Below are 10,105 nucleotides of genomic sequence, written 5' to 3' on the forward strand. Positions count from 1 at the left end.
GCTCTGGCACTTGGCGTCATTACTGAGCACCTGCAAGGTGCAGGATGGCCATTTTTAAAGCCTGCCCGCCTGCTGAGGGCCCATTACTGCCAGCACGTTGTCTCTCTCCCTGATCGCAGTCCCCACTCCTCAACAGCCTGCAGCCTCTTTTCCATTCTGGTGGCTCAGGTTGCATGGTGGCACAGCTAGAAATGGCCAGGCCAAAGCTGTTCTGTCGCTGTTCTTCAGACCGCCTGCCTGAACACCAAGACGGGTCTCCCAGCTCTGGGTCTGGGTTAAGTACTTGCTGGTGGGCCAGAGTCTGTGTCAGCGGTTTTCCACCTGTGGTTCTGACCCCTTTGGCAAACCTCTGTCTCCACAAACGTTTACATTAGGATTCATACCGGCAGCAAAATTACAGTTCTGGAGTAGCAACGAAAATAACTGTATGGCTGGGGGTCACCACAACATGAGGAACTGTATTGAAGGGTCTCAGCACTAGCAAGGTTGAGAACCACTGCTCTGTGTGCATTTCACAGGAAACGTCGGTTTGGCCAGGAAATCAAGCTGCTCTTCGCTCTAAAACTCCCACAGAAACTACCTGTGCACTGTAGGTAGTGCTGAATGTCGGAAGTGGATTTGTTTCTGGTGATTTTAGCAAATGGTTAGGTTTTAGGAAACTCCAGTGACCACCACTTTGACCACTGATCTTTTAGATTATGAAAGCTTCTTTTAATTGGACCTCTGTGACAGGTCCACATTTTAAATTGAAATATATCCAGTGCTAACTTATTTACCGTAGAGATATTAACTAAACTCTTACTATTTTGAACTTTCCTTCTGATGCAACCGAAATGAGTATCATGTAAATAGACAATTATATTTAATATTTTGATTCGTGTTTTGAAATAGGGTCTACATAGCCTGGACTGACCTCTAATTTACAAACCTCCTGCCTCACTCAGCTTTCTGAGTGTTAGGATTAGAAGAATTCGCCACTGTGCCCCTCTGCCAGTTACATGTGTAAATGATCGTAATCCCGACCGCAGACAGACTCTATCTGCCTTAGGCGGCTGTTCGTGGGGAGCCAGGAGCTAAAATAAGCTGAATTCAGCTGCTTCTCACAGGCGTTGGCAGTGCCTGAAAACTAAGCGTGGAGAACGCCGCCCCTCTGCACCAGGAGAAAGCAGGGCTTCTGAAACACGTCCGGAGTAATGCTCGCCACCGGGCGCTGGTCTCCCCTGAGCTAGCGAGGCTGGCTCCCTCTGCCCGGGGCATGCAAGGTGAAGGCTGCCCGCCTCGGGTGAGGAGCCTGCTGGGCTCGCCCCCAGTCCCTGGACCCGGAACACAGAGCAGAGGTGCTGGAAGGCTGGCCGCAGAAGCCGGGCGCACTCCAGAGCCCGGGGATCGGGAAGCCTGGGCAGGGCCAGTCAGTGCCGGGCTGGACGTCCCCTTGTTCTGCAAACACCTTGGGCTTCAGCCTTGGCATCCGGTGGGTCTAGAACGAGCCCTTCAGCGCCCTCGCCCCCTTTCTTCCCAACCGAACGCTCCTAGAAGCCGTGGGAGGAGAAGCCAGGCAAGGAGCGAACTGCCAGCGTGGCCGGACAAGGAAGAGGTCCCAGCCGGGTAAAGCCGGTCCGGGGCGCTTCCCTGCCTCCACGCAGCGGAGCGGGCTGCGCGCGGTGCAGGGACGAAGAGCCCTTTCCCACGAGTCAGGTGCCATCGAGTCATTTGCTGGGTGAACTCCGTGGCCGACAAGCGCCACCCTTACGGCAACCTGCCCTAGGCTGCTGCCGCCTTAGGACGCTGGGGACTTAGGAAGGAGCTCCCCTGCCAGCAGGGGGTACCGGGTCCTTCGGTGGGGGGTGCCGGGCTCGGGGAGGGGCGGAGGGCTGCCTGAGGGCGGCCGGGAGAGCCTCGCTGTCCTGCGGCCGGTGCCAACCCGCGCCCAGGCACCAGGTTGGGCGGCACCAACAAAAGAGGACTTGGAGCCGAACAATCCCGCGTAGGGAGGCGTGAGTGGCAGGAGGCTGGATTTGGGGTTGAGCTACAATTAGGGGGAGATAATTAAGCCCGGAGCCGTGCAGCTTATTAATATTTATAGCCCGCGGAGACAAGGCCCTCGCCGCGCAGGAGCGTCTCCGGGCCGCGGGCTTCGCAATGACTGGGGAGGAGACAGGTTGATGACAAAATGGGGCGAACCCGCCTCTGCGCTTGTGGTAATTACCGAAGCCGGGAAGTATGGGAGCGGAGACGGGCCGGGGAGACTGCGTCTGTGTCTCGGGGTCCGCGGACCCCTGCCTTCCTCCAGGGCCCCAGCCGTGCCCTCCCGGGTACCTGGCCCCGCGGCCGTGACGGGGAAGGGCGACCTGCGGGCGTTCCGGGAGGAGCTCCTCCCCGCCCAGCCCCGGCCGCCGGCGCGCTGCCGAGCAGGCCCGGCCGAAGGTGGCCCGCAAGCGCGCCCCCCGGCCCCGAGCTTTCTCAGCGGCGCGGCCCGCGGGGGCGCGGGGGCGGGGAGCGCCGGCCATGTGTACTTCACGCCGCGCTCCGACTTCAGCTGTTCCCGAGCCCCGTGGGGGAGGGGAAGGCGCGGGTGGAGGAGGGGCAGGAGCCCCGCGCTCCCCGCCCCTCCTCCCCCCTGCTGGCCTCCCGCGGCCACGCCGAGCAGCAGCCTCCGCGCCCGGTGCAGATCGATTCTCCGTAATAAACGCGGGGTTCCGCGGGGGCCGCCGCCGCGGTTCCCATGACAACCGTGTGCTTCACTTCAGTCCGGGAGCCCCGGTCGCGCGCGGAGCTGAGGATGGAGCTGTTCGCGGTGACCGCGGTGGCGGCCAGCCTCTTCCTACTCCTGCTCTTTCTGGTCTTCATCTCGGTCTACGTCGGCTCTGGCCCTCGCCCGCAACCTCTGTCCCAGAACTGTTAATTGACGAGGAAAAGAAGGGGTGGCGATTTGTCGCGAGGCATGGGCCCGATGGAGGAGCCGCGCACCACAAAAGATCCTGCCAAGAAAGACCCAGCCTCCACCCAGGCCAGGCGTGGCGATACCAGGCACACTCCACGCGCTGTGTCCAGCTCGTCCAAGCACCTGCCAGGGTTGGCGAGCCCCGACAGCACCGACACGCAGGAGCCCTGTGTATCAAAGGGAAGATCAACGGGTTTTAATTGTGATGATTGTGGTTTATAGCATAAAGGCTTGCTTAACAGAGAGATGTCGATGGCATGATAAGCGGAGTTATTTTTACACATCTGTATACACACACCTAAAAAGGAAATGTTTTGGTAGGCACGAATGAATTTTCTCTCTATAAAAACGTGTGCAGTTCATGGAGGACGGGTTTAAGCAGAAGGAGATGGTGGTGTTAGTTGACAGAAATGATTATACTGAAGATAAAAGCTGTCTCTTTAGTTACCACAGTTCGCGTATGTACACCTCTTAACACTAGCTTGGATACAGAAATGAGTAGCTATAGCGACCATCTAAGCTGCTTTATACAGGGAGAGTGACCCTGATGGAGGACTCACCTGTTCAGTGACAATGCCAACTAACTCTTTTAAAAGTGCCCCTCTGCTTCATGATGTCTGAAATAATGTACTTTGGTACTTCAATGTTCCTTTTCTTGACTTCAGTGTCTTTGCTTTCTGACAATTGTCACCTTCCTTCTTATCACTCATGTTTGTTTTTAAAAGCAAACTTTAAAAAAAAAAATTACAGAATAGTTGGAGGCTTACAGAGAAGTTGGTAAGAGTCCTTTCCCTGCCCTTAACTTTTCCCATCATTGATATTAGTCATGATTAACTAAGTTACTGTGGGACATTTGTCATAACTAACGAACGGATGTTAACACATTATTAACTAAGCTTCATAGTTCATTTGGATTTCATTAACTTTTCACTTCCTTTTTTCTGTTTTTGGATCCCGTCCAGACTATATCACATTATGATTAGTCCTGTCTCCTTGGTTGGGAGAGCTTGGCTGTCTATGACCTTGAGAGTCAGAATTATTTTTGGTTTTGATTGAAATGTAATTTACATAGTGACATGAAAATAGCTCAAAACACAGTCACCTGAGTTTTAACCATTACATCCACCTAATCGAGCCCTGTACAGAGAACATCAAATCTATTGTTTAAAACATTGTCTTGAAAATTTGCAGTTGTATTTGTAAAGTTTCCCTGTTAATAACCACAATCTAATAACTGTTTTCTCCAGATCTTTCAAGTCCTACCTTCTATGTAAAACTGCTCAGGTTGCAAGGATGTTAAAGCGCTTTTAACCTGAAGGTAGCTTAATGAGTCACTGACCATCTACTTTGAATACTCTTCTTTGGACAGAATTTAGGCTACTGACCTCTGTTCTACCACCACCATAGGGACCCCATAGGCAGCTTGAAACCAGGAAAACCAGAAGTCAGCCAGTCTGAGGAGCTCACAGGATGACTGGGAGATTTTAGCATCAGCCTTCTTGGCTTTTTAGCTTTTAATATTGAAGCAATAATTAATGCATTTACTTATACACAGCCCTTGGGAGAACTGTTTTTAAGTACCACATCTGTAATTTTGTCCTAGCTTGCTGGCTCTCCTAATTGTTAAAGAAAAAAAAGTCTTAACTCTTGAGATTTTGACACTTGGTATAAACACCAAAGATGTGTTTTTAGGTGACACAAACCAGCAGAGCTGTCATTAACGACAAAGAAAGCAGTGGTCACTGTCTTAAAGCCATGCTAGAGCCCAGAGCTTGAGGCGCTTAGACGGGTAATAACCAAACCCTACGTTAATAGACTCTAGTTTCTCTTTACTGCTGTGGTGTCACACGAAGCAGCCCTAGTGAATCTTGCTTTTCTTGTTGGATCTAGTGGCCATCAGAAAAAAAACAACAAAGCTGTATTTTACCATTTATGAACATATACTGTTTGATGTTTTGTTTAACAACACTCACACACATACAACCAAAAGAAAAAAGAAAAAAGGAGGAAGTAAAGAAAATAAGAAAGAAAGAAAACAACCAAAAACCAATTGAAGTGTAGACTCTCTGATCAGATTTAATTGAAGCTGATCATGTCAGATGCTCCTTGTGATTCCAAAAACTACCTTGTAGAAGGTTTTTGTTTTGTTTTGTTTTGTTTTTCCCTGCTTTTTATGCCAATGCATTTCTGGCCCATGTTTTCTTCCCCATTCCACAAATAAAAGCAAAATCAACCAGGGCTACAAAGTTGACACTGTATGGGTTGTAAGAAGAAAAAAAAAATATTAGTATTTTGCTATGACAGAAGCTTCCCCCTGCCCCAAAGCAGGGTTTCTCTGTGTAGCCCTGGCTGTCCTGGACTCACTTTGCAGACCAGGCTGGCCTCGAACTCAATCTGCCTGTCTCTGCTGGGATTAAAGGCCAGTGCCACCATGCCTGTTGACAGAAGCTCTTTTAAAAATCTTTGTAAGTTAGCATTAGAGTAGACATATTTTAGCGACACCACACAGAATGATAGTTTGGAAAGAAAATAGAAAACAAAATCCTGAGTAAAGTGTTGTTAGTGAAGGTTCCATTTAATTATGGCCAAGAGAATGAATGATATTAAACACCCTGGTATGTGACATTCTGTTGGTTGTCTGAAATTAGGGAAGTATAACTATCAGAAAAAAATAAAGTGCATGTTTGTGCGCCTGTACACACACATACATTATATACCAGAAACAAAATTCTGGTTTTGCCCTGCATGCCCCAGAATCATAGATCTCAGGAGCTGAGGTCTGATTCTGATTTGGGTTGCTGGGTGGATGGTTTGACTAAGGATAAAAGGGTTGGGATGAAGAAGTGTGATTTCAGACTCGGAGGCTTTAAGTGAGGGGGTGGGGAGCACACAGTAGGAGTGTTCCCAGTGATGGGTGGGTGCACGGTTGCAAAGGTGGGAGGGAGTACCACATTTAGGTGGAGGGCCAGTAGGGGCTGCCCTTGTGGCCATATGACAAAGGTCAGCAGATGTGTGCACAGGTGTCCACCGAGGTCAGGAATAACCGCTGGCTCCAGAACCTATGATAACTAATTTCCATACGGAGCACCAAGAATGTTCTATGAGCCGACCAATCTCGGGGGGAAAATCCCAACAGGTTAAGGAGATTGAAGACATAAAAGTATAGCAAAATGAGAAACACAATTAAAGCCCACTGTAATCGTTTTTCTAGGTTATCCTTTTCGATCCCTTTTTCACCTTAATTCTCTGAGGCCAGGGTAATTTCCTGTGAGAAGAGACCCACGGCTTCAGTCGGGGGAAAGGAGAAAGTCCTCTTATTACCTCCTTGGGAACCAGGCACGCACATGGTGCGCAGACATCATGTATCATAATAAAATAAATCTTTAAAAATTTAAAGGCTCTCAAGAAATGAAATATTAAATACTAAATCAAATAATAGAGCTCTGGTTTTTTTTCAGGTTAAGCTTCAAAGAGGATGTAAAGTCACTGGAAATCACAGCTGGGTGGACAGTGGAAGCCAAACAAGAGCATGCGTCAACGTTCAGTGGGAAATCTTGTGTTTTTTCTGAATTAGGTGGCTGCTCTGATCTGCTTTGCATGTTGGTTGCTGACAGATCCACCACAATTTGTTTGATTAGAAAAATAAAAAGAACCCAACACTCACATCTGAAAAAACTATTTACTGGGTACTTTTATATGTGCTGGTTTCAGTGCTCAGTCAGAGAAAGGGCCAGAGGGCAAAGCAGCAAACAGGGAACTGGCATCTGGCCTCAGGAAGCTGGGCAGGGACATAAAGACTGGGGCAGGCAATGGTGACAATCATGCAGTAAACTTTGGATGGGGACACCTACCTGCTGACCCTTGTAAGCCAGAAGGCATGGTAAGTGAGGTCACCCAGCAGGCCCCTTCCTGGAGCCACAGCACTGGCCCACACGGGCCAAAGTTTCCAGATGTTTCCATCAAAGTCTATGGCTCAGGATCAAACAGACTTCATGGGAAGTGTTTGTGGATGTGGCGTGGTGGTGGTACCACGAGCCTAGCGTGTGCAAAGCCCTGGGCTCAACCTCCACGCTAGGCACGGTGCACACTCCTACAGTTCAAGAATGATCTGTAGGATCATGGCTAAGAAAGATCATGTGTTTCAGGCCAGCTTGACCTGGAGAGTAAGACATTATGAGACTATGAGACAGACACAGAGAGGAAAGCGAACAGAGAGAGGAGAGAGCAAAGAGATGAGAGAGAGAGGGGAGAGGAGAGAGAAAGCAGAAGAGAGGAGGAGAGGATAAGAGAGGAGAGGGGAGGGGAGAGAGGGAAGGGAAGGAGAGGGAAGAAAGGAGAGAGGAGGAGGAAGAGGAGAGAGATTAGAAAAGCAAAACTAAGGAAAAACCTCTACTGCTTGACATGGAACATACTGCAAGCTAAATATGCAGTGGTCAGGTAAGGACTGATCTGATAAAAAACATCCATTTGCCTGTGTGTGTGTGTGTGTGTGTGTGTGTGTGTGTGTGTGTGTGTGTCACACACTGGAAGCATCCTGTCACTCCCAGCCCCACTTCTGTCTCTAAACACTTGATGCCATTGACAGAGCCAAACCTGTTTGTCCTTATCTAGAAAACATGATGTTAGGGTTGTTATGAAAGTTAAATGGGATAACCTTTGTAAATTTAACTGCTATATAATATTAATAGATCTTAGGCCAAAATGTAAAGTGTCTGAGGTCAGGGAATAATAAAAATGAGTACTTGCAGTTTAATTTATGTGGAAAAGTAGAATTGGCATTCTAGATTTTTTTCCTTTTAATCTTTTATAGATTTTTTTCATGTAAATCATTTTGAAGGGTATGTGGGTAAAATAATATGATATCCAGAATCTGTTTAAAATAATGTTGTGCAGCTGGGATGAAGTTCAGTGGTAGAGTGCTTGCCTAGCACATGCAAGGCCTTGGGTTCAAGTCTTAGCACGGCAAAAATAAACAAGTAAATAAAACAGCACTGCTGCAGCTCAAGGGTAGGCTGTGTGCTTAATAGCAGCACAATAACAGGCAGTAATAATGAGGATGAAGCTGGTGGTATGACTGAGGAGGAGAATGTGTATGGATGTCTTCATGCTAATCAGCTGTTGAGGCTACAGGTAGATGAAGCCTCGGCAGTGTGTGCTGTCTGTCTTTATGCAGGCTCGCACTTGTAATAAAAAGTTAAGAGACAACAATAATAAACTCATAATTTGTAGCTATATTTATATATATTCTCTGATGGAGTGTGAATGTCCAATTTTCTTTTCAGAGCTGCTGAGCATGACTATCTGTCAACCTGAGACAGAATCACGTTGCTACGGCAACTCTTCACTAAGTGGAGTCAAAATGCTGGCAGCATCTTATCCAGGAGATGATTTGTATATGAGAGAGAGAATTAGCTCAACAAGCCTTCTAGGCTCTTCTGCCCTTGAGAGAGCTTCCATCCCTTGCCTGCCATGAGGGACAGAGGTGCAGACAACCCCAGGACTTCAAGATTAAGTGAAAGACCCTTAGAGACAAATCAAGGTGGAAGAAATCACCTTGATTCATAGTCCTTGCTGTTTGCTGGAGCTCATGGCCCTGGTAGGCAGTGGTTGGCAGATAGACAATCAGACCTTCTTCTCAGGAAGACAGACCCTTGGCACATATTCTTTCTTTCTTTTAGGCCACTTCCCAACATGTGTGACTGATCAGTGATAGGGGACCTGGCCCAAGCCCCACTTCCGTCCACGGACTGTTTCCATGGAGGCCCACTAGCAATTTTAGAGACACAAGAAAGCTATCCTGTGGCTGGGGAATCGCTGTCCATCATTAAGTTCATCCCCTGCCTTCAGAGAGATCCTGATAAATCATTCCAGTTGGTGACTTTTGTGACAAATGAGGGTCTCTCTGCGAAAGTCCCATGAGTTAACCCCACAAATGACCAGGCCGTTCCTGTTGTATAGCTTGGCTGTGGGCTCCCTTGTTTGTTGGGTCATCCTAGGCAAGTCATTTTTCCTGTATGTGCTCATTCTCTTTTACATCATTGCTCCCTCAGGGCTCAGGAAGCAGGATTAGACCTGCAGATGAGCGCCAAAGAATGCCTAGGTGACTGTAGTGCATGTTATGAGGGACTCGGGTCACTTCAGGTGCCTCCTGCCACCATTTCTTCCTCTTCATTAACTTCTCCTTTTTAAAGAGCCTCACCAGCCAGCCTAGGCTAGTCCCAGGAAGCCGCCTCAATTTTCCAATAATTAACCCCTTTTTCAGTTTCTGGGCATTAACAAGCACCTAACACCTGTGTCCTAGAATGTGGCTCTGCCTTCATCAAATGCCTGAAGGGCCTCCTCCCCCACTCTGAGCTGCCTCTCTCTTTCAGCTTTTCTCCACCCAAGAACTCAGTTCTTTCTGATGCAAAGTATCATCAAACAGTCCAAAGACACAGCACAACCCGGAGAGCTGCTCTCCGGGGTTGTCTGACCATACTGAGATGTTTGGTTGCCTCTGAACGCAGGGTCTGATTTCACACCCCTGCCCACACACACTTAATGCTGGCTACTAGATGCCCCCCCCCCCCCCCCGCCTCCTACTTGGCGTCAGGGGGTCCAGTCCTTCCTAACTCGCCAAAGTTAGCTAACACTTACTGTGGTGTCTCTCCATGGTTCGGAACAGATGTTTCCATGAGGCCACTTCTATGCTTTTACCTTCAGGGAGAAATGAAGTATAACCCCCCATGCACACCAGCACACACACACACACACACACACACACACGCATTAAACTTGAAAACAGTAATTCGAACTCTTGCCTTTGGTTTTCAGGATGTTTGCTGCCTGTCAGGTTGAATGGCATATTAACTGAAGAAGGGTATCCTCCCTGGCACCTGTTGCAGTGTGCTGGCTTTGGAGGGTGACAGGCACGCCTGTCCTAAACTTCCCAGAGTGGAGCCCATTAAGCACACCGGGGCTGAGGCATGTGGTGAGACTGTGTGAGCATGAAGAGTGAGGGTATGAGCAGAACCTCCCTTGAGTCCAAAGGGCAATAGGGAGTTATGCTAAGCTCTGGAGAAATGAAAGCATCTTCAGATCTTTCTAGCTCGTGGTTTGTCTCTAGTTATTTCATGGGTCTACAAAAGTAGCATCAGAGCCAGTGAGATGGCTCTTTGGGTAAGG

General features: G+C 48.6%; 1 long non-coding RNA gene across 1 annotated transcript; it reads left to right on the forward strand.

Moving 5' to 3' along the window:
- Window positions 1-1,066: 1,066 nt before the first annotated feature.
- Window positions 1,067-6,604, forward strand: LOC129666676 (uncharacterized). The gene is made up of 2 exons (XR_008718632.1): window positions 1,067-1,471; window positions 6,400-6,604. It is a non-coding gene; the product is annotated as an uncharacterized LOC129666676 (long non-coding RNA).
- Window positions 6,605-10,105: the final 3,501 nt, after the last annotated feature.

Source organism: Psammomys obesus, unplaced genomic scaffold, assembly GCF_907164565.1.
Source record: "Psammomys obesus unplaced genomic scaffold, mPsaObe1.curated_primary_1811, whole genome shotgun sequence".
NCBI lineage: Eukaryota > Metazoa > Chordata > Mammalia > Rodentia > Muridae > Psammomys > Psammomys obesus.